At 42.9% G+C, this 23,777-nt stretch overlaps 2 long non-coding RNA genes across 2 annotated transcripts in view; both read right to left on the bottom strand.

Annotated features, from left to right (window-relative positions):
- The window catches only part of LOC121002123, a 123,613-nt gene extending 106,485 nt beyond the window's left edge, over nucleotides 1–17,128 (bottom strand). Inside the window, exon 1 of the long non-coding RNA XR_005779225.1 lies at nucleotides 17,024–17,128. This is a non-coding gene — a long non-coding RNA (uncharacterized LOC121002123). The remainder of the gene's footprint in view (nucleotides 1–17,023) is intronic.
- A 4,780-nt stretch (nucleotides 17,129–21,908) lies between these two features.
- The window catches only part of LOC121002122, a 309,140-nt gene continuing 307,271 nt past the window's right edge, over nucleotides 21,909–23,777 (bottom strand). Inside the window, exon 5 of the long non-coding RNA XR_005779224.1 lies at nucleotides 21,909–22,350. This is a non-coding gene — a long non-coding RNA (uncharacterized LOC121002122). The remainder of the gene's footprint in view (nucleotides 22,351–23,777) is intronic.

Here is a 23,777-nt window from a genome sequence, read left to right as displayed (position 1 = left end):
CCTATGAGCTGCTATTAGTGGCAGACTTTTAAAGGGGATATAATTACATAGTATGAGTAATATATGCCATTACAATGTAAAACACAATTTTGTAGTTGACATAAATCCTTTACAGTAGGTTAAACAAATTTGTTAATTCCACCATAACAGGAATCACTAGTGTTCCTTTATCTCTCAGAAAGCTAGATACCTGAATATCCAACCAGGAACATTGATATGTGTACATTTTCCCACTAATTTATGAAGCTCTAAACTGTGTCTATGTTTCTTTCAACAGTGTATAACAGGAAATGATGAACTGGAAAAGGATAATTCGAACAGCCTGAAAAATTCCATATCAAATGACTTGGCTTCTTAGGGTATTTATTTTGCCTTGCTGCCCCATGGAAAATGTAAAAATAATGAGGAAAAAATTTAAATGAATCATTGAAGGGATCAAGCCTGATTTATTAATATATAGGAAGGGCCTGGACTAGCAGATGGTTCACTGGTGATTACTATTCATTCTGTGGGTCATGGTCTAGCCTCATTAGACTTAATCTGATAAGAAAAGTCAAGGATAGGCTATAGGTTACAGGAGTAATGAGCCAGGAGTCATGGTCATTAACACTCATGCAATGGTCAGTTGGATTTCGAGTCAATACTAGAAAATCAGACTGGTATATGGACATTGATATATCAAAACTATGCTTCTTGTGCATCTCATTTTAAAAGCTTAGTCATCATAACCATAGTATTTCAATTCAACTTTAAGATCAGGGCACAGTTTTTAGGAATCTCCCTGTGTAAATAGAGGTACTATCATATAGAGATAGTAAAGCATATTTTCAAAACTGCTGTCCAAGTTTTTGAATCAAACAATTCTCTAAAATACCATTGTATTCTGTGGTATGATTTTCCTTCCATGGAACTATGTGCCTGGCTGAAACCATAAAAACATCTCAAGACCATTATTCCTCTTACAAAGTGTATTCACTGTGACAATTGAACAGATTTGGCTTGGGGCTACTCCTAAGGGCATTTTTGTTAAGTGGTTGCCCTGGTCTTCAACCTTTAGCCCCGGTACAGGGATATGGACTTGGCTGCAGATGAACCACCAGGCTGCCACCTCTTAGTAGTATCTGGTCAAGAAACACTGATGTGGAGAACAAAGGGATCAGGCAAAACCATAGTCAAAGATAGGCCAAGGTCAAGGCAGGCAGTGTTTGTGCAATCAAATAAACAATCCGAGATCAGGGCAGGCAGTTTAGGGACAGAACAGAGAGGTAGGCAGTGAAGTGTCAAATCAGGAAAACAGGCAGAAATTGCTACAAGTGCAAAAACATGGGTGGACAAACATAGAACAAGTACACCTTTGTAGGACACTAGTGAACTAGAATCTATTGCTCAGGCACCTTCCCAATAGGGAAGGTGCTTTAAGTACCACAGGGTAGCTGGCCATTGGATGGGGAAGAATACAGTGTGCGTGAGCGAGCCCTTTAAAAGCCAGAGGGAGTGAGCATGCTGAGACGGCAGAGAGAGGCCTAGCCGCCAAGAAACAGGCCACAGCTTTCATTGAGGGACATAACTACTTTGGTGGCAGGACTCACTGGAAGCTCAATAGAGAGGACAGCAGGCCCAATTTGCTGAAACCTAAGAGCACTACAGCAGGTGAGCAGAGCAGCTGCACCTATAACAATTCCTCTCCCACCACCTATCAACAGAATATAAGCAGAATAGGAATTATATGATGGAAGCCTCACCAGACATAGGTCTAAATAGCACAATAAATAATTGAGATCCAGGCAGCACTCAAGTGGAGATCTTTTATTCAATCCAATGCCTCTTCCATCAAACTGTACAATTAGTTCTACATACTTGGACATTGTCATAGAATCCACCAAAACCAGATGGTGAAGTATATTTCTGGAAAACACTTTAACTACCCTAAATTACTTGGCCATTTCAGGGCATGGTACACTTTCATTTCAGGCTTCTGTACTGTTGTTTGGTTACCAAGTGTCACTACTACCTCTGCAACCTCCATAGCTACACCCCTGGGTACATTAAAAGTATGGCTACAAACTGGCCTGTTGCAGAAGTTTCTGAGATTTTCCCATTCCTCTGAATGGGACTTGCAGAGATACATCTACCTTCAATTGTGGAATGGAATGTATTTTTAAGTCTCAAACATTTTTGCAACAAATCCGCCGTGTGTGAGCATACTATAATTATCCTAGATAATGGGACCTGTCTTATATGCCTAATTGTTTTAGTGAGAAAAGACATCGAACTCTAACTAGGAACTAAGAAAAAAGATATACAAATGTGCTAATGAGCTAAGAAACGAGCATTTTTAATAAGTGACAATATCACTTGGAAATTAACCATGATCTTATGACATCAAATCAAAATGCATAAGAAAGAACTGCCAAAAATCTGTTTTTCTCAGGAAAGACGAAAGTATGGTTTAGTTTTTTTTTTTTTACTTTGGAATTTAGTTTTTTAAAGAATGGTTTAATTTGCAGATACTATTTTATAATAATTAGAAATGTAACTAAGTAATGAAATGGAAATGCAAACCAAATTGTAGCTGAGATCAGGCTTGCTATAAATAGGTCTTAACATAATGGATCACACGTGTTACCAAACAAAAACCTGCTTGTCCTCAGCCACACTCTGAACAACTGCGCTAAAGCCAGCAGCAGCCAATTACATTACTGCCTACGGTTACTTTTACACGTTACATGGATCACAGTAGGGGACTGTTTTTGATTTTGTGAACTATGCACAATGATCTTGTCTGTGCAATGACTAGAACAGAAATCTTAAAGCCAGTCTGCAGACGTAAAAACCCTCATATTTAGAATACTTCCAAAAGTACAGTCCAATGGATGCATACCTACTGTAACCATTGGGAATGTCCTGGATGTCTGTCTGCTATCGGTAGTAGCACATAGGGGGAGATGTATCAAGAGTGACGCGTGCTAGTCTTGATATCCGCTGTGCTGCCAGAGGATGCGCGCAGTTCATGGTGAGGCACAGGCCTCTGGCAGTCCGTGCTCCTAAACAGAAGTTTATGGCAGCTCAGAGCTGCCATAAATTTCCTTCTTTATTTATGCCATAAATATGATGTAAAAGAAGGTAAATTGGACAAGGACGCTGGTCCTCCCCCTTCTCTCCCTAGTCTTGCCCCCTTCTTTTAAAGTGGTGAGGGCAGCGTAGAAACGCCCCCTGCATGTAAATTCAGTCGCTTAGAAAGCTGCAGACACAACTTTTTTTCCCCCAGAAAACTGGTTTAGGGTCCATTCACACGTCCGCAAAACACCGAGCCGGCACCACAATAGAAATGCCTATTCTTGTCCGCAGCTCCGGACAAGAATAGAACATGTTCTATTTCTATGCGGAGCCGCGGACCGGAAGTTCGGGGCCGCGGACCGGAAATGCGGATGCGGACAGCACACTGTGTGCTGTCCGCATCTTTTCCATCCCCATTGAAAAAGAATGGGTCCGCACCCATTTCGCATAATTGCAGAACGGATCCGGACCCAAAGTGCGGACGTCTGAATGGAGCCTTAGGGAGATAACAAAGTCTATAAAACACATAGGGGGTCAGTTGTCATTGTCAGTTTTAAGCCAGGCTTTGCTTTGTGTGCTGCACCAAATTTATGAACTGGTGCACCTTAATAATATATGTGGAGTGAGTGCGATGTGGTTTGCACCTTTAGGTAGAAAAGTACACCAGGGGGCTGCTGGGTATGGGTTGCGACTTTTGCAAATGTCTCACATAGTAAATTGTAATTGCTGTAAATTGTAATTGCAACTTTTTTATGTCGCAAAACTGACATACTGTATCTGATGTCATAAATGACCCCTATATAGCATACGGATATGCATATAATAGGGCATTTCTCTACATCTCTGCCTCTGTTCCCTAAAAAAACTCAAAGTTCCATCTGTCCTGATTTTACATATGGTGCAGAGTTTTAGGATGCCGAAGCACCATATTCAAGCAGACTGGGGTAGATTTAATAACCCTGTCTAAAATGTAGACAGAGTAAACTCTAAAAGACAGTGTAAACTGGTCTAAATGATGCCCCAAAAATGATCACAGTGGCTCACATTTGGTGATAAGTGTGGTGACTGGTTAGGCACTTGTCTGACTTTACACCACCTGTTGGCTGGCTTACTTTGCACCATAATCAGGGGTGGACTGGGAACTCAATGTGGGCCTAGAAAAAATAAATAAAAGTGACCCCATTTTATAGGCAGGTCCAAATTAACAGAAGGTGGGGCAACACAAGTAGGCCGAGTGCAAATGCCATAGTGCAAAATACCATCCCAGCAGAACCAAATTACACAGTGTAGCACAATATACTGCCCCAAAAGCTGGCCCTCTGTGGTGGCCTTCAATAGCTGCCATTTTCTGTCCTCCTCCTCCTACTCCAGTTGTCTTTGATTAAGATATGGAGCACGGGGCTTAGAAGGTGAGGGACACAGATGTTGAATTCAGGAGGGCATGTGCTGTCACTGGCCGGGTACATGAGTACCTAATTCTCAAAGCGTTAATAACTGCTGAGAGCTCATTATGTACCCAGTCAGCGGCAGAGAGGAGGACTTGGGTGGCCCCCTGGGGCATCAGTCCACCTGGAAAATTCCCTGTAGGGTCTATGGCCAATCTGCCCCTGACCATAATTATTTATGTGCCAAAATGTTGGCGGAGCTTTGCACCTTGTCACATATTAAGCGGACTCCCTTTTCACTAAGTCATGCCCCCTTTTCAAGCTAGAAAAACAAAACAGGCCACATTTGCTTTATAAAGAAGTCTAAACTTTTCCCCGTGTCTCCCAGGCTTGAGCGGTCCTTGTATAACATAGAAGGTCATTTTTTCGACTGAACCTAGTTTACATGCCACGGATTCCCCTGTTCAGAGGAGCTGGACACAGGTGCTATATAAAAGGATTATCTGTTGTAAGGCAACCCCTTTAAAGGAATGTGTCGCCTACATTTTTTTTCTGCTAGTTAAAACCAGAGAGCGACTAATATATATTTTTTCTAATCTTCTGATTGTAGATTTCTTATTCTATTTTTTAAAGATGAATATGGGAGCTGGCATCTTGCCTAAGCTTTTGTTAACAACATTTAGAGATATGCTTTACAGCAGCCACCATGGGCCATAGACACAGTAGTCTGGAGGGGACTCATTCACTTGTATGGCAGGGTTTTATAAACCTGCCCTGTGACCTGTGCAGAGGTTAGGATGGAGTAGATAACTTTTGACCTATTGTGAATGTTGAATCATGTGTTATCTATATACAGTGGATATAAAAAATCTACAACACACCCCTGTTTAAATGTCAGGTTTCTGTGATGTAAAAAAATTAGACAAAGATAAATCATTTCAGAATTTTTTCCACCTTTAATGTGACCTATAAACTGTACCACTCAATTGAAAAACAAACTGAAATCTTTTAGGTAGAGGGAAGAAAAAATATAACAATAAAATAATATGGTTGTATAAGTGTGCACACCCTTAAACTAATACTTTGTTGAAGCACCTTTTGACTTTATTACAGCACTCAGTCTTTTTGGGTAGGAGTCTATCAGCATGGCACATTTTGAATTGCCAAGATTTGCCCACTCTTCTTTGCAAAAACACTCCAAATCTGTCAGATTGCGAGGGCATCTCCTGTGCACAGCCCTCTTCAGATCACCCCACAGATTTTCAATCGGATTCAGGTCTGGGCTCTGGCTGGGCCATTCCAAAACTTTAATCTTCTTCTGGTGAAGCCATTCCTTTGTTGATTTGGATATATGCTTTGGGTCGTTGTCATGCTGAAAGATGAAGTTCCTCTTCATGTTCAGCTTTCTAGCAGAAGCCTGAAGGTTTTGTGCCAATATTGACTGGTATTTGGAACTGTTCATAATTCCCTCTAGCTTAACTAAGGCCCCAGTTCCAGCTGAAGAACAACAGCCCCAAAGTATGATGCTGCCACCACCATGCTTCACTGTTTATGGGTATGGTGTTCTTTTGGTGATGTGAAGTGTTGTATTTGCGCCAAACATATATTTTGGAATTTAATGTTGCCTCTTGGTAGCCTCCCAGACCAGTTTTCTTCTCGTCTTTTCATCAATTTTGGAGGGACGTCCAGTTCTTGGTAATGTCACTGTTGTGCCATATTTTCTCCACTTGGTGATGACTGTCTTCACTGTGTTCCACTGTATATCTAATGCCTTGGAAATTCTTTTGTACTCTTCTCCTGACTGATACCTTTTAACAATGAGATCCCTCTGATGCTTTGGAAGCTCTCTGTGGACCATGGCTTTTGCTGTGGGATGTGACTAAGAAAATTTCAGGAAAGACAAACTAGAATCTGAACTTTATTTGGGGTTAATCAGAGGCACTTTAAATGATGGCAGGTGTATGCTGACTCCTATTTAACATGATTTTGAATGTGATTGCTTAATTCTGAACAAGGCTACATCCCCAGTTATAAGAGAGTGTGCACACTTATGCAACCACATTATTATAAATTTTTTTGTTCTCTTCCCTCCACCTAAAAGATTTCAGTTTGTTTTTCAATTGAGTAGTACAGTTTATAGATCACATTAAGGCCTCTTTTCCGTTTATGGGCTGTTTTTTGCGTTCCGTATACGGTCCGTATATGGAACCATTCATTTCAATGGTTCCACAAAAAAACTGAATGTACTCCGTATGCATTCTGTTTCCGTATTTCCGTTTTTCCGTTGAAAGATAGAACGTTCTATTATTGCCCACAAATCACGTTCCGTGGCTCCATTCAAGTCAATGGGTCCGCAAAAAAAACGGAACACATACGGCAATGCATCTGTATGTCTTCCGTATCCTTTTCCGTTTTTTGCGGAACTATCTATTGAAAATGTTATGCCCAGCCCAATTTTTTCAATGTAATTACTGTATACTATATAAGCTATACGGAAAAACGGAACAGTTAAACGGAACAGAAACGGAAACACAACGGAAACAAAAAACGAAACAAAACCGTGAAAAAAGGTACCGCAAAATACTGAAAAAGCCATACGGTCGTGTGCAGAAGGCCTAAATGTGGAAAAAGTTCTGAAATGATTTATCTTTGTCTCATTTTTTTACATCACAGAAACCTGACATTTTAACAGGGGTGTGCAGACTTTTTATATCCACTGTAGGTGATATTTGTTATTCTAATCCTACCTATAAGAATAAGCAGATAAACGCAGTAAAGTGATCTCTACAGACCCATTTTTACAGACTCAATTTTTTTTTTTTAACATATAGTGACATAAAAAATTGAAAATAACCAACAAAAAATTCTTTAAAAACCTGTTTAACATAAAAGCTTTATTTAAAGTGAATGTTTCACCAAATTTATTTTCTGCCATTTGAAACCAAACATAGATTTTTCCAATCTTTTTTTTTATTCTGAACATTCTGATTGCAGATTATTATTATTTTTTGTTCTATCTTCTGAACATGATTATGGGGATGGCCATCTTGCTTGAGCTGTTCTTAACAGCATTTGGAAAGCATTAATAAAATTGCTTTACAGCAGCCACATGAGCCATAGACACAATGATCAGGAGGGGACCTCACTGACTTCTACAGGAGAGCATTCTATGTATGATCTGTGATCTGTGCAGAGCTCAGAGGGGACAGGATAAGTTTTAACAATAACCTACTGTGAATAGTGGATCCGGTGTTATCTATACATAGATGTGATATCTGTCATTCTAATCCCGCCTGTAATGATAAGTAAATAACTGCAGAAAATCTGTACATATCACGAAGTGGAGCCTATTATTAGGCTTAGTGGCCAGTGTGAAAACTGCAGGATTTTATGGCTCTTGTTTACAATGGAGTTTTTTAAATATTTGGGATGGAACTTTCCCATCTGCGGTATGCCAGGCGGTCAGCTGGCTTCTAGTACAGTGATGTTTCTGTTTTATTGTGCTGTATGCTGATGATGTTGTCCAGTTAAGTGTTAAGGTAATAGTGGCATGAAATCTAATGAAATGGTATGAAATGTTTTGAGTTGTTGCTCAGACTCAATACAAATGATTAAGGAGGTTGTCTCACGTCAGCAAGGGGCATTTATCATGTAGAGAAAGTTCATACAAGGCACTTACTAATGTACTGTGATTGTCCATATTGTCTCCTTTGCTTTTAGGATACATTTTTCCACCACATAATACACTGCTCGTTTCCATGGTTACAACCACCCTGCAATCCATCAGTGGTAGTCGTGCTTGCACATTATAGGAAACAGCGCCAGCCTCTCTAGTGGCCGGGACCGTGGGACAGCACATAGGCCGGTGCCTTTTCCTATAGAGTGCAAGTATGGCTAATGCTGCTGGACTACAGGGTGGTCATAATCATGGAAACAAGCAGTGTATGATGTGATGAAAAAATGAATCCAGCCAGCAAAGGAGGCAACATGGACAATCACAATACATTAGTAAGTGGCTTGTATTAACTTTCTCTACATACTAAATGCTATTTGCTGAAGTGAGACAAACCATATGACTGTTCAGATATTGGCCCAAATAGAAAATCGCCGCACTCCTTCCATTAAAGAAATGTGATGTGTTTATTTCAGAGGCATCATTACAGAACTCAACGTTTCGACTCAACCTGAGTCTTTTTCAAGCAACCACATAATGTGCATAATACATCCTAAATAGGCCCCAAAAGGAGTGTGTTCAGTACCGCCCCAAATAGATAAATCACTTATCTCCTAGTGTGCAATTAATAAATATTCATATTGTGCAGTATAAACTTAATAGAGAATATACAGTTGTGTTCAAAATTATTCAACCCCCAATGCTGTAAAGGGTTTTAGGGAATTTAGTGTACATTTGTAATTGTGTTCAGAATGAAATCTTACAAGGACTTTTTAAAGAACCAAATGCAACTAAGGCCTCTTTCACACTTGCGTTGTCCGGATCCGGCGTGTACTCCACTTGCCGGAATTACACTCCGGATCCGGAAAAACGCAAGTGTACTGAAAGCATTTGAATACGGAACCGTCTTCAAAATGCTTTCAGTGTTACTATGGCACCCAGGACGCTATTAAAGTCCTGATTGCCATAGTAGGAGCGGGGGAGCAGTATACTTACAGTCCGTGCGGCTCCCGGGGCGCTCCAGAATGACGTCAGAGCGCTCTATGCGCATGGATGACGTGCCATGCGATCACGTGATCCATGCGCTTGGGGCGCCCTGACGTCACTCTGAAGCGCCCCGGGAGCCGCACGGACGGTAAGTATACTGCTTCCCCGCTCCCCACTACACTTTACCATGGCTGCCAGGACTTTAGCGTCCCGGCAGCCATGGTAACCATTCAGAAAAAGCTAAATGTCAGCTCCGGCAATGCGCCGAAACAACGTTTAGCTTAAGGCCGGATCCGAATCAATGCCTTTCAATGGGCATTAATTCCGGATCCGGCCTTGCGGCAAGTCTTCAGGATTTTTGGCCGGAGCAAAAAGCGCAGCATGCTGCGGTATTTTCTCCGGCCAAAAAACGTTCCGTTCCGGAACTGAAGACATCCTGATGCATCCTGAACGGATTTCACTCCATTCAGAATGCATGGGGATAATCCTGATCAGGATTCTTCCGGCATAGAGCCCCGACGACGGAACTCTATGCCGGAAGAAAAGAACGCAGGTGTGAAAGAGCCCTAAAATGACATCAATTGTTTTTGTAATACAATATTAAATGTTTTTTTTGTGATTTCTTCATTGACACAATTATTCAACCCCTTAAAGACTACCACTTTTAAGAACAGAGGTTCATTCAAGTGTTTTCGATCAGGTATTGAAAACACCTGTGGATGTCAAGGAGCAGCAATCAATCAAGGGGTCAACCAATTAGGCAGATTTAAAAGGACTGTGATACTCAGCTCCTTCTAGACATTTACTGGTGTGTTTACAAACATGGTGAAGTCAAGAGAATGGTCCAGGAAGACAAGAGAAGAGGTGATTTCTCTTCACAGAAAGGGCAATGGCTATAAGAAGATTGCAAAGATGTTAAACATACCAAGAGACACCATAGGAAGCATCATTCGCAAATTCAAGGCAAAGGGCACTGTTGAAACGCTACCTGGTCGTGGCAGAAAGAAGATGCTGACTTCGACTGCTGTGCGCTACCTGAAGCGCAAAGTGGAGAAAAGTCCCTGTGTGACTGCTGAGGAACTGAAAAAAGATTTGTCAGATGTGGGTACTGAAGTTTCAGCTCAGACAATAAGGCGCACACTGCGTAATGAAGGCCTCCATGCCAGAACTCCCAGGCGCACCCCCTTGCTGTCTCCAAAGAATAAGAAGAGTCGACTGCAGTATGCCAAAAGTCATGTGGACAAACCACAAAAGTGTTCTGTGGACTGATGAAACAAAATTAGAACTGTTTGGGCCCATGGATCAATGCTATGTTTGGAGGAGGAAGAACAAGGCCTATGAAGAAAAGAACACCTTGCCTACTGTGAAGCATGGTGGGGGGGTCAATCATGCTTTGGGGCTGTTTTGCTTCTACAGGTACAGGGAAGCTTCCAGCGTGTGCAAGGTACCATGAATTCTCTTCAGTAGCAGGAGCTATTGGATGAAAATGTGATGCAGTCCGTCACAAACCTGAGGCTTGGGAGACGTTGGACCTTTCAACAGGACAATGATCCCAAGCATACCTCCAAGTCCACTAGAGCATGGTTGCAGATTAAAGGCTGGAACATTTTGAAGTGGCAATCGCAGTCACCAGACTTAAATCCGATTGAGAACCTCTGGTGGGACTTAAAGAAAGCAGTTGCAGCGCGCAAGCCTAAGAATGTGACTGAACTGGAGACTTTTGCCCATGAAGAATGGGCGAAGATACCCGTAGATCGCTGCAAGACACTTGTGTCAAGCTATGCTTCACGTTTAAAAGCTGTTATAACTGGAAAAGGATGTTGTTCTAAGTACTAAGATTGAATGTCACTTGGGGGTTGAATAAAACTGATAATGATGTGAGCACAGAAAAGACATTTGTGGTTATTTCATTATAAATGTTATGTTATATTTGTCTGACTTACAAGTGCCTCTTTGATTTAATTGTAAACAAGATGACTGAAATGATCAAAATCAATGTCAAACTGGTCAAAACACTCAATTTCAGTGGGGGTTGAATAATTTTGAACACAACTGTAAGGGATCTCACTTACTGTGCCAACATAGGTTGAAAGCTGGAGCAGTCCACTCGAGAAGATATGATCCACGATACGATTGTGGTTTGGATGTGTTGGGCATCCATCGTTCTGTCACTACTATGGTCTCCCCCTTTATCCCTTGACAGTTGCTGCAGACAAAGCCCATCGGACACCTGGCCAAAGTGAGTTTTTTGCCTTTAGTGTGACCTCACATGGCAGTGGACTGAGGACCTTTGGTCCTGAATGCTAATTAACAGACATAAAATAGCAAGTTAAATAATGGTCTTACTGCTACTGTGCCTGGAGTATCTGCGGTATGCTTGTCTACATCTGGACACCTAAATGCGGGTGGGCTTATGTCATCTAAGTGGTGATTTCACCCCTAGATTGTCCTAATGCAACTTACACCCAGAACATTTGTGTTGTGCTCACTCACTTCAGGACACCTATGTGGAAGGGTGGGCTTGTGTCACTTAAACAGTGATCCCACCCTGAGGTTGAGCCGAAGTATTTACCATGTGTTATCTGCTTTCCTCATTACTGTTTCCCCATATATTCCCGTCCTTAGTCACATAGAAACATAGAAACATAGAATGTGTCGGCAGATAAGAACCATTTGGCCCATCTAGTCTGCCCAATATACTGAGTACCAGGGCTTTTTTTCTGGCGGAACGCACCGGAACGGCGTTCCGCCACCTTTTGACATCGCAGCCTGCGATGTATTGGCGGGGAGGGACTGGGAGGAGGAGCTGGGGGCCGGTGCGTTCACTGTGCTCCGGCCCCCAGCTCCAGTAGAGACTTATAAAATGTGTAATTAAATGAATAATGATTCCTGCTGCCCCTCAGTAGTATAACTTTCAATATATTGTACTCACAGCCGGCTACTGTTATCGTAATGCAGGCCGGCCGGGCAGACGAGCGGCAGCGTCACTGACTGACGTCACCTGCCTGGGCCGCCTGCTTCATTCATAAAGTAGGCGGCGCACGCACGTGACGTCCATCAGGTCTGCCCGGCCTGCCTGCATTACGATAACAGTAGCCGGCTGTGAGTACAATATATTGAAAGTTATACTACTGAGGGGCAGCAGGAATCATTATTCATTTAATTACACATTTTATAACTGTACTGGAGCGGCAATGGGGGGTCTGTGGATGACACTGTTATGGGGTGGGGGGGTCTGTGGATGACACTGTTATGGGGTGGGGGGGTCTGTGGATGGCACTGTTATGGGGTGGGGGGGTCTGTGGATGGCACTGTTATGGGGTGGGGGGGTCTGTGGATGGCACTGTTATGGGGTGGGGGGGTCTGTGGATGGCACTGTCATGGGGTGGGGGGGTCTGTGGATGGCACTGTCATGGGGTGGGGGGGTCTGTGGATGGCACTGTTATGGGGTGGGGGATCTGTGGATGGCACTGTTATGGGGTGGGGGGGTCTGTGGATGGCACTGTTATGGGGTGGGGGGGTCTGTGGATGGCACTGTTATGCGGTGGGGGTCTGTGGATGGCACTGTTATGGGGTGGGGGGGTCTGTGGATGGCACTGTTATGGGGTGGGGGGGTCTGTGGATGGCACTGTTATGGGGTGGGGGGGGGTCTGTGGGTGGCACTGTTATAGGATGGGGGGGGTCTGTGGATGGCAATGTTATGGGGTGGAGGGGGGTCTGTGGATGGCACTGTTATGGGGTGGGGGGGTCTGTGGATGGCACTGTTATGCTGTGGGGGGGTCTGTGGATGGCACTGTTATGGGGTGGGGGGGTCTGTGGATGGCACTGTTATGGGGTGGGGGGGGTCTGTGGATGGCACTGTTATGGGGTGGGGGGGTCTGTGGGTGGCACTGTTATATGATGGGGGGGTCTGTGGATGGCACTGTTATGGGGTGGAGGGGAGTCTGTGGATGGCACTGTTATGGGGTGGGGGGGTTTGTGGATGGCACTGTTATGGGGTGGGGGGGTTTGTGGATGGCACTGTTATGGGGTGGCGGGGGTCTGTGGATGGCACTGTTATGGGGTGGGGGGGGTCTGTGGATGGCACTGTTATAGGATGGGGGGGGTCTGTGGATGGCACTGTTATAGGATGGGGGATCTGTGGATGCCATCCCCAGATCCTCCACCCCATAACAGTGCCATCCCCAGATCCACCATTAACAGTGCCATCCCCAGATCCCCCATTAACAGTGCCATCCCCATCTGGGGGGTTTCTTTGCTGGGCTGGACTTTTATAGCCCCCCCCCCCCCCCCCAAATTTTACTTGCGGTCTTAGGGTTGGGTAGAGGGGGTGGTCCTAGGGGTGGGTAGGGGGCGGTCTTAGGGGCGGGTAGGGGCGGTCCTAGGGGTGGGTAGGGGCATGGCCAGGGGAGGGGGGTGAGTTCCACCATCTTTTCTCTGAGAAAAAAAGCCCTGCTGAGTACTATGTATAGCCCCTGGCCCTATCTTATATGAAGGATGGCCTTATGCCTATCCCATGCATGCTTAAACTCCTTCACTGTATTTGCAGCTACCACTTCTGCAGGAAGGCTATTCCATGCATCCACTACTCTCTCAGTAAAGTAATACTTCCTGATATTACTTTTAAACCTTTGCCCCTCTAATTTAAAACTATGTCTTCTTGTAGCAGTTTTTCTTCTTTTAAATATTCTCTCCTCTTTTACCTTGTTGATTCCCTTTATGTATTTAAAAGTTTCTATCATATCCCCTCTGTCTCGTCTTTCTTCCAAGCTATACATGTTAAGGTCCTTTAATCTTTCCTGGTAAGTTTTATCCTGCAATCCATGTACCAGTTTAGAAGCTCCTCTCTGAACTCTCTCCAAAGTATCAATATCCTTCTGGAGATATGGTCTCCAGTACTGAGCACAATACTTCCAAATGAGGTCTCACTAGTGCTCTGTAGAGCGGCATGAGCACCTCCCTCTTTCTACTGGTAATGCCTCTCCCTATACACCCAAGCATTCTGCTAGCATTTCCTGCTGCTCTATGACATTGTCTGCCTACCTTTAAGTCTTCTGAAATAATGACCCCTAAATCCCTTTCCTCAGATAGTGAGGTTAGGACTGTATCACTGATTTTATATTCTGCTCTTGGGTTTTTACGCCCCAGGTGCATTATTTTGCACTTATCCACATTCAATTTTAGTTGCCAGATTTTTGACCATTCCTCTAGTTTTCCTAAATCCTTTTCCATTTGGTGTATCCCTCCAGGAACATCAACCCTGTTACAAATCTTTGTGTCATCAGCAAAAAGACACACCTTACCATCGAGGCCTTCTGCAATTTCGCTGATGAAGATATTAAACAATATAGGTCCCAGAACAGATCCCTGAGGTACCCCACTGGTAACAAGACCTTGGTCTGAATATACTCCATTGACTACAACCCTCTGTTGCCTGTCCCTCAGCCACTGCCTAATCCATTCAACAGTATGGGAGTCCAAGCACAAAGACTGCAATTTATTGATAAGCCTTCTGTGTGGGACAGTATCGAAAGCCTTACTGAAGTCTAGATAAGCGATGTCTACTGCACCTCCGCCATCTATTGTTATAGTCACCCAATTAAAAAAATCAATAAGATTAGTTTGACATGATCTCCCTGAAGTAAACCCATGCTGTTTTTCATCTTTCAATCCATGGGATTTTAGATGTTCCACAATCCTCTCCTTAAGTATGGTTTCCATTAATTTCCCCACTATTGATGTCCATTAATTTCCCCACTATTGATGTCAGTCACGGCACTTTGGTCTGAATATTGCCCTCTACATGATGAGCATATGCCCTCCCTCCTTCTCTTTTCCCTGGCAACATATAGACATGCTTCCCTGTTCCCATGCACTCAGCTTGCCATGAATTGCCATACTTGCATCTGCCCACTCTAGCCTAAGAGGAGTCCTCACATAAGACAGTTCCGTCCCCTCCCGTGACGTCACAGTCAGTTCTGCCCTGCCTTGACGTCACTGCCAGAATCGGGACTAGAGCACATCCTTTTGCTTCAGTCAGCTTTCTATGTGCACAATATGAATATTTATTAATTGCACACTATGAGATAAGTGATTTATCTATTTGAGGCAGTTCTGAACACACCCCTTTTGGGGCCTATTTAAGATGTATTGTGCACATTTTGTGGTTGCTTGAAAAAGACTCAGGTCGAGTCAAAATGTTGCGTTCTGTAATAATGCCTCTTGGTTAAATAAACACATCACATTGCTTTAAGGAGTGCTGCGATTTTCTATTTAGATTTGTCTCAGGGACCACAAGCTGGGGTCCGACATCGCTTGCACCCACATGTTCCTTGGAGAACTTCTTTCCTACTGAAAGGATATATCAGATTTGGTAACATAGTGCTGCTCCACTGTGGACTTTTCTGTTCAGATATTGGGTTATATCATGCCTAATGGAGAGACCTAAGTAGTCTTAAAAGAGGTGTCAACAATTTATTTTTATCTTCCCTGCTTACTAATGCTGTACAATTTTTTTCTTTTAAGAATTTTGAAGAGCTTCAGTTTGAAGAACCTTTCCCTACTACAAAGCTAGGCAAATCAACGTGAAAGAAAAACTGGATTTTATTTTGTAATGTGGCTGATCACCAAACTCGTATACGTTATTTAATTTTCTCAAACCACAAAGTGACATATTGTATGTGACATTCTAAAGCCTTGAGGGGAAAAATATAGTTCACATACTACTAATTTCACACATTAGAGGAAAATGTGGTAGATCAAAGCACATAAAGATTAAAGGGCAAATAAGCAAGTCAAGGAGTGGTTGATAAAAATGTATAATTGAACAATGAAGAATTGTGTCCAAGGAACAAGCCTGGAAAAGCAAGTAAGCCATAGTTCCTTATGACATAGGCAATGAGCAAGGAAATCAAAGATGCAGGCTTAATAACTAGCTAAAACAAGTAGAATGCTGTCTACTATTTAACTGAAACATGTTTAGCATATGCTAAAGTGGACTAAATACAAGACTATTCTGGTGACTGGATATCATTGTCCATTTTACTTCTACTGTATCAGAAGGAACAATTGTCGAAATCAGCTGCTAAGTAGACAGAAACATAAAGGTTGGTCCTCTATGTCTCACAATTTTGGCTTATTGTGCATGTCACAATTAATTTACTTATTCTTTGTCATTTTAAGAGTATAAGAGCTGGTCTAAGGGGGATAAAGTTCCCCCAGAAAGATCCAGTTTCTTCCTCAGAGCAACTCCTTGTCCAGCACCTGTGTTTATAGAGAAGAAGACTTAAAGGTGTGTTAGACACCCTCATTTTGCAAGCATATTTCAGGAGGGAAGCGCTCCCTCCCCAGAAGTTGCCAGGTAGTTGGCAGAGGACACAGTTGCTATTACATGCAGCAATGTCCTCCGCAGCATGGAGAGGAGCGATCGCTCGTCCCATGCAGGCAGTGTGCCGGCGGCAGAACATAATTACACAGCACAATCTGCCGCTGGAAAATCCAGATCTTTCAGCATGCTGAAAGATCTGAATTGCCCTGTGAATGAGCATTGGCAATCGGAGGCAGTATTATACTGCCAGATGATCGCTAACGAGCATTCATAGGAACGCTCATAGGGATTATCAGGCAGAAGAGCTGCCCGAATAATATAACATTTAGACCATGGCAGATAGGGGATAACTATTAGATTGATGGGGCTCCTACCGCTTGGACTCCCAACGGGGACCAGAACAGAGATACCCGTCGGGCTTGCGAGTGGCAGCTCTATTCATTTCCATGGGAATTATGGAGATAGCCGAGTACAGGGGATAACTTCACACAGCCAGAATACCTTTTTAATCATAGTATAATGAAAAGTATGTAAAATTCTAGTATACATTCAGTTTACAATTCCCTATCATTAAAAAAAAAAATCCATCATTACCATGAGTGGATGAAAACATTCTGGTTTATTTCCAAAGGTTGACAATTGCCCCGATAATAAAGGTGGAAGGTGGAAGATCCAATTGTGTCAGTGAATTTTCAGCCTTGATAAACTGTTACACCAGTGTCAGCTGGACAGCAATAGTAGGATTTCAGACCCTAAAAATGAACAAGATTGATTCAACTGAAGGAAAACAAAAAGAGATCTCGAAAAGGGTGAGGAATTGAAATGCAATATATCAGAAATTTGTATAACTTATTTAAGCTTTCTTTAATAAAATTATAAATCATACCTACCATTGTTCTCGGAAGAAGAGAGCTTAAACCTCTACTTCTCTACTTCTAAGTCTGATAATAGTGTTGAGCGAGCATGTTCGGCTCGAGCATTGCGATGCTCGGCACATCGCGGTGTTCGGCCGAATACCGCGTGTGCTCAAGCGCGATGCTCGAGTCTCCTCCCCGCACTTTTTCCGTAGACACTGCGGACAGCGACATTATCTGCGCTATATCTTCTGTTTAACCTGTGCGCATACAAAAAATATCTGGGACATCCAGTGTACTTTTTCCATAGACGGTGTCCGCTGCGGACAGTGACATTAACTGCGCTACATCTCCTGTATAACGTTTGCGCAGCCTAAAAATATCTGTGACATCCAGTGTACTTTTTCCGTAGATGGTGAGGACAGTGACATTATCTGCACTACATCTCCTGTTTAACGTGTGCGGATCCTAAAAATATCTGCAACATCCAGTGTGCTTTTTCGTTGGACGCTGCGGAAAGCAACATTATCTGCACCACATCTCCTGTTTAACGTGAGCGCATATTAAAAATAACTGTGACATCCAGTGTACTTTTTCCGTAGATTCTGCGGATAGTGACATTACCCGCACTACATCTCCTGTATAACATTTGCGCATCCTAAAAATATCTGTGACATCCAGTAAACTATTTCCTCAGATGCTGTGGACAGTGACATTATCTGCGCTACATCTCCTGTTTAACGTTTGCACATCCTAAAAATATCTGTGACATCCAGTGTACTTTTTCCATAGACGCTGAGGACAGTGACATTATCTGCACTACATCTCCTGTTTAGACGGTGTCCGCTGAGGACAGTTACATTACCTGCGCTACATCTCCAGTATAACGTTTGCACATCCTAAAAATATCTGTGACATCCAGTGTACTACATCTCCTGTTTAGACGGTGTACGCTGCGGACAGTTGCATTACTGCACTACATCTCCTGTATAACGTTTGCACATCCTAAAAATATCTGTGACATTCAGTGTAAAAATATCTGTGACATCCAGTAAACTATTTCCGTAGATGCTGCGGACAGTGACATTATCTGCGCTACATCTCTTGTTTAACGTTTGCACATCCTAAAAATATCTGTGACATCCAGTGTACTTTTTCCGTAGATGTTGAGGACAGTGACATTATCTGCACTACATCTCCTGTTTAGACGGTGTCCGCTGCGGACAGTTACATTACCTGCGCTACATCTCCTGTATAACGTTTGCGCATCCTAAAAATATCTGTGACATCCAGTGTACTTTTTCCGTAGACGCTGAGGACAGTGACATTATCGGCACTACATCTCCTGTTTAACGTGTGCGCATCCTAAAAATATCTGCAACATCCAGTGTACTTTTTCCATAGATGCTGCGGACAGCGACATTATCTGCGCCACATCTCCTGTTTAACGTGAGCGCATATTAAAAATAACTGTGACATCCAGTGTACTTTTTCCGTAGATTCTGCGGATAGTGACATTACCTGCACTACATCTCCTGTATAACGTTTGCGCATCCTAAAAATATCAGAGACATCCAGTAAACTATTTCCGTACATGCTGCGGACAGTGACATTATCTGCGCTACATCTCCTGTTTAACGTGTGCTCATACAAAAAATATCTGTGACATCCAGAGTACATTTTCTGTAGACGCTGCGGACAGTGACATTATCTCCGCTACATCTCCTGTTTAATGTTTGTGCATCCTAAAAATATCTGTGACATCCAGTAAACTTTTTCCGTAGACACTGCAGACACTGACATTATCTGCGCTACATCTCCTGTTCAAGGTGTGCGCATACTAAAAATATACAACATACAAACAGTTATCAGCAGATGCTGCCTAAAGTGGCCATTTACAGCACAGAAAAGTTTGCCAATTTTGTCAGGACCTTCTCACTATCTTATGTGATTTGCAGTGAGCCTCCCCCCCCCTTCCCATGCCCTGACAGTTGATGTTGGGGTAAAGAAGGATTCAGCATGCTGGATTTCAACATGCCAGATCCTTTGTTCTTATGGGATAGAGCTGCTGACAGAGTTGTATGACAGCCACTTTCTACTCTCTCCCGATTGAGAGCACAAGCATGCTCAGTCATTGACATTCATCCAACAAGAATATGACACAAATGGCAGATAGGTGCGGCTACCACATCTGGAATCTGCTCCTATCTCCAAAAAAAGCGCCAGAAGTGATTGTGGCAGAGAAAGGAGAAGTGCATTATGGGTTTGGCTGGATACAACAGGAAGTGCTACATACAGGATGTAACCGTCCAGAGTGATTGGTTTACATGGTAAAAATGGGTCAGGAGAGTCCGAATTGAAAACAAATCATGGGAAGGAGTACAAGAGGTAAGCAACATAAGCATATCTGTTAAAAAAAACATAGTAATCCCAGAAACAGCTTTAAGAGCAGAGTCACATTTCTGTAAAACCCCAAACCTCTGTTTGGTTTCTGACAGTTGGAAAAGTCCTTAAATGGGTCCACAAGTTAAGTTGTGCATGATATTAAAACTTAGCCCCATTCACGTCAGCTGCAATAGCAAACACAACCCATAGACAGGTGTGGAGTTTCAGGAAGAAAGCAGCCATAATATAAATGCACAGTATCACTGAAGTCTCATTCAATGCTGCGGCCCAGAAGGAGAGGGAGCGGATGATGGGAGTGATATCAGCTCTGGCTGTTACAGTCAATCACAATGGTTTCCTTACACTGTTGCTCCCTAGGGCCATGCAGTGAAAGGAGAATGCACCCTTTATTTCCCCTGGGCACACCGTGATGTTGGGGCTCCTGCCAGATATGCCCATGATGTTGAGTGTTTTTATGGGTGCAAGGCAGGGCATGTAGTGTGCAATAGCCAGCGTACGGTGCAGGATTCAGTAACCCAGCCAAATATTGCACAATAAACATCTCTCTTTACTGAAGTGCAAAATAGATGTTGCAGTACATCCGGTGGTAGCAAAACACAGTTCCAACTTACACAGGACAATTCTACATGCATAATAATGTATGGATTTAGGCAAGGATGCGAGTTATGGCCCTCTTTATCTCAAGTATCTTCCTTCAGAAATACAACTGACCAGGTCGTGTCCAGGTGTGAAGGGTCTTTTAACAATATCCCTCACTACAGTAAAGTCTTTTGGTAACAGGTTACCTTACTGACTCCAATGCTCAATCATTGAGACTCTTGGTTCTCAAGTTCTCTTCTTTGTCTTACTCCTTCTCTCTTTCTAGATCATGCATAGATCGGTGAGTCTCTGCAGCTTTTTGGGCCCAAGAAGAGGGAGCACAAGTCACAGCTTCCTCTATCTTCCAAACTTCAGTCTAGACTAAAGCCAGAGGTGGACATATACCTATAATGTTGCTCACAAACAAAGAGAACATACTCAATATAGTAAAAAAAAAATATATCCACTTTATTGCATAAAAATCCATATATACAGAATATAACAGTATAATTGTAATAAACACATGTCATATGTCACCATATAAAAAAATATGCACTGAAAAGCATACGTATCCCATAGCGGCCAACCTGTTACTCCACATGGGTATGTCCCACACTACAAGTGGATACCTATATCAAGTACATTACCAGGAGTTGTATAATAACACTCCCTAGTGACGATAGCCCAAAACAATGGTACAGCAAGGGCAAAAAATAAATAAGCAGTGAGGCAGGGAGAATGGGGGAGAAAAAAATAGAAGGCAGAGAACAGAAATGAGATAAAAAAAGACAAAAGGAAAAGAAAAAAGTGAAAACGAAAAAAAAAGAAGAGAGAGAAAAAGGTCCCCCAAAACAAACAACCCCACCCACAGCCTAATCAGGAGAGCCACTAACAGTGTGGTCAAGATATACCACAAATTGCCACCAAGTTATGTGCAATACATACCACAGGACATGATTGGGGGTATAACAAGCAGCGCAGGTCAGTAAGAAAACCTCGACATGCGTTTCGCCTCTGCTTCGTCAGGAGGTAGTGAAATGTAGCCCTCAGCCCTTATTTATATCCAAAATGGGCGCCAAATGTTGATCAATTACTTACATGAAACATATCAGCTGTTGTATCCTACAAAGGGGATGCGCGCCACGGCCAAACTATGGAGACGCCATGCTTATCAGGAGGAGGGGTGGAACACACGCCATGCATTCCATCCCGCCTCCCAAGCAGACGTAGCAGCGCCTCCACGTGACCCGGCGCGCAGTGCACCATGGCAATGTGCTGCAATAGCTGACAGGGTAACCAAGCAACCCTGTAAACAATCAACCAGGCGTCCATTTCTATAACTGCGAGACCAAACCAAGAAGAAAAAAATAATAAAGAAGATAAAAGGAAGATAAAACTACAAGAATATGAAAGAAGGGGGTAGGGACCATGACCACATAATCATAATGTGGGATATAATCTTGCGCGTTATTAGTGCTACAAAGCCACATAATAAAAGTGTGGGACATACTCATGTGCGATGTTAGAGCTAGACGACTATACAAGATATGATCATAGTGACATATATTTAAGTATAGCTACTTAAAGAGACATAGTGCAAAACCTAACTACTACTAATGAAATACAAGAAATACATAATTATGGTGAAATACATAATTGAATACCTTAAAATAAATAAATTATGAAAAATTATATAGTAGTGAAAAATATGCAGCGTGCATAGTAATATTTACAGCATATTGTGATTAGTACTATAAAATGACCTAGTCCTAGTGCAAACAAAAATCATATTAGTGATCACAAAATTTGTGTAAAATAAATAGATTGAAAACAAGTGCCAAAATTCACAACTTACAAAGAAAAAGAAAAATGGAAAATAAAAAATAAAAAAACACCTGAAAAATAAATGCATCACATTTCCATATTCCATTAATAATACATCTTAATTCATCTAGTGATATCCCCCATAGCCAGATGATGAAATCTTCTCTCACTTCCCATTCCATTCAACACGTCCTTGTGGTCACATAAATTTTGTTCCTAGCATAGTTATTGTTCTAATGTTCCAATGGGCAATTACAGCTACAAAAAAATAAAAAAGAAGATAAAGTATATATTTTATATATATATATATATATATACACACTGCTCAAAAAAAATAAAGGGAACACAAAAATAACACATCCTAGATCTGAGTTAATTAAATATTCTTCTGAAATACTTTGTTCTTTTTATAGTATGCATTTTCCGTTTGTTCTTTATATAGTTGAATGTGCTGACAACAAAATCACACAAAAATAAAAAAATGGAAATCAAATTTTTTAACCCATGGAGGTCTGGATTTGGAGTCACACTCAAAATTAAAGTGGAAAAACACACTACAGGCTGATCCAACTTTGATGTAATGTCCTTAAAACAAGTCAAAATGAGGCTCAGTAGTGTGTGTGGCCTCCACGTGCCTGTATGACCTCCCTACAACGCCTGTGCATGCTCCTGATGAGGTGGCGGACAGTCTCCTGAGGGATCTCCTCCCAGACCTGGACTAAAGCATCTGCCAACTCCTGGACAGTCTGTGGTTCAATGTGACGTTGGTGGATAGAGCGAGACATGATGTCCCAGATGTGCTCAATTGGATTCAGGTCTGGGGAACGGGCGGGCCAGTCCATAGCATCAATGCCTTCGTCTTGCAGGAACTGCTGACACACTCCAGCCACATGAGGTCTAGCATTGTCTTGCATTAGGAGGAACCTAGGGCCAACCGCACCAGCATATAGTCTCACAAGGGGTCTGAGGATCTCATCTCGGTACCTAATGGCAGTCAGGCTACCTCTGGCGAGCACATGGAGGGCTGTGCGGCCCTCCAAAGAAATGCCACCCCACACCATTACTGACCCAATGCCAAACCGGTCATGCTGGAGGATGTTGCAGTCAGCAGAACGTTCTCCACGGCGTCTCCAGACTCTGTCACGTCTGTCACATGTGCTCAGTGTGAACCTGCTTTCATCTGTGAAGAGCACAGGGCGCCAGTGGCGAATTTGCCAATCTTGGTGTTCTCTGGCAAATGCCAAATGTCCTGCACGGTGTTGGGCTGTAAGCACAACCCCCACCTGTGGACGTCGGGCCCTCATATCACCCTCATGGAGTCTGTTTCTGACCATTTGAGCCGACACATGCACATTTGTGGCCTGCTGGAGGTCATTTTGCAGGGCTCTGGCAGTGCTCCTCCTGTTCCTCCTTGCACAAAGGCGGAGGTAGTGGTCCTGCTGCTGGGTTGTTGCCCTCCTACGGCCTTCTCCACATCTCCTGATGTACTGGCCTGTCTCCTGGTAGGGCCTCCATGCTCTGGACACTACACTGACAGACACAGCAAACCTTCTTGCCACAGCTCGCATTGATGTGCCATCCTGGATAAGCTGCACTACCTGAGCCACTTGTGTGGGTTGTAGACTCCGTCCCATGCTACCACTAGAGTGAAAGCACCACCAACATTCAAAAGTGACCAAAACATC

Source organism: Bufo bufo, chromosome 5 (genome assembly GCF_905171765.1).
Source record: "Bufo bufo chromosome 5, aBufBuf1.1, whole genome shotgun sequence".
Lineage (NCBI taxonomy): Eukaryota > Metazoa > Chordata > Amphibia > Anura > Bufonidae > Bufo > Bufo bufo.
The sequence above is the reverse complement of the archived record's forward strand: the minus strand, read 5'-3'. Positions and strand labels throughout refer to the sequence as shown.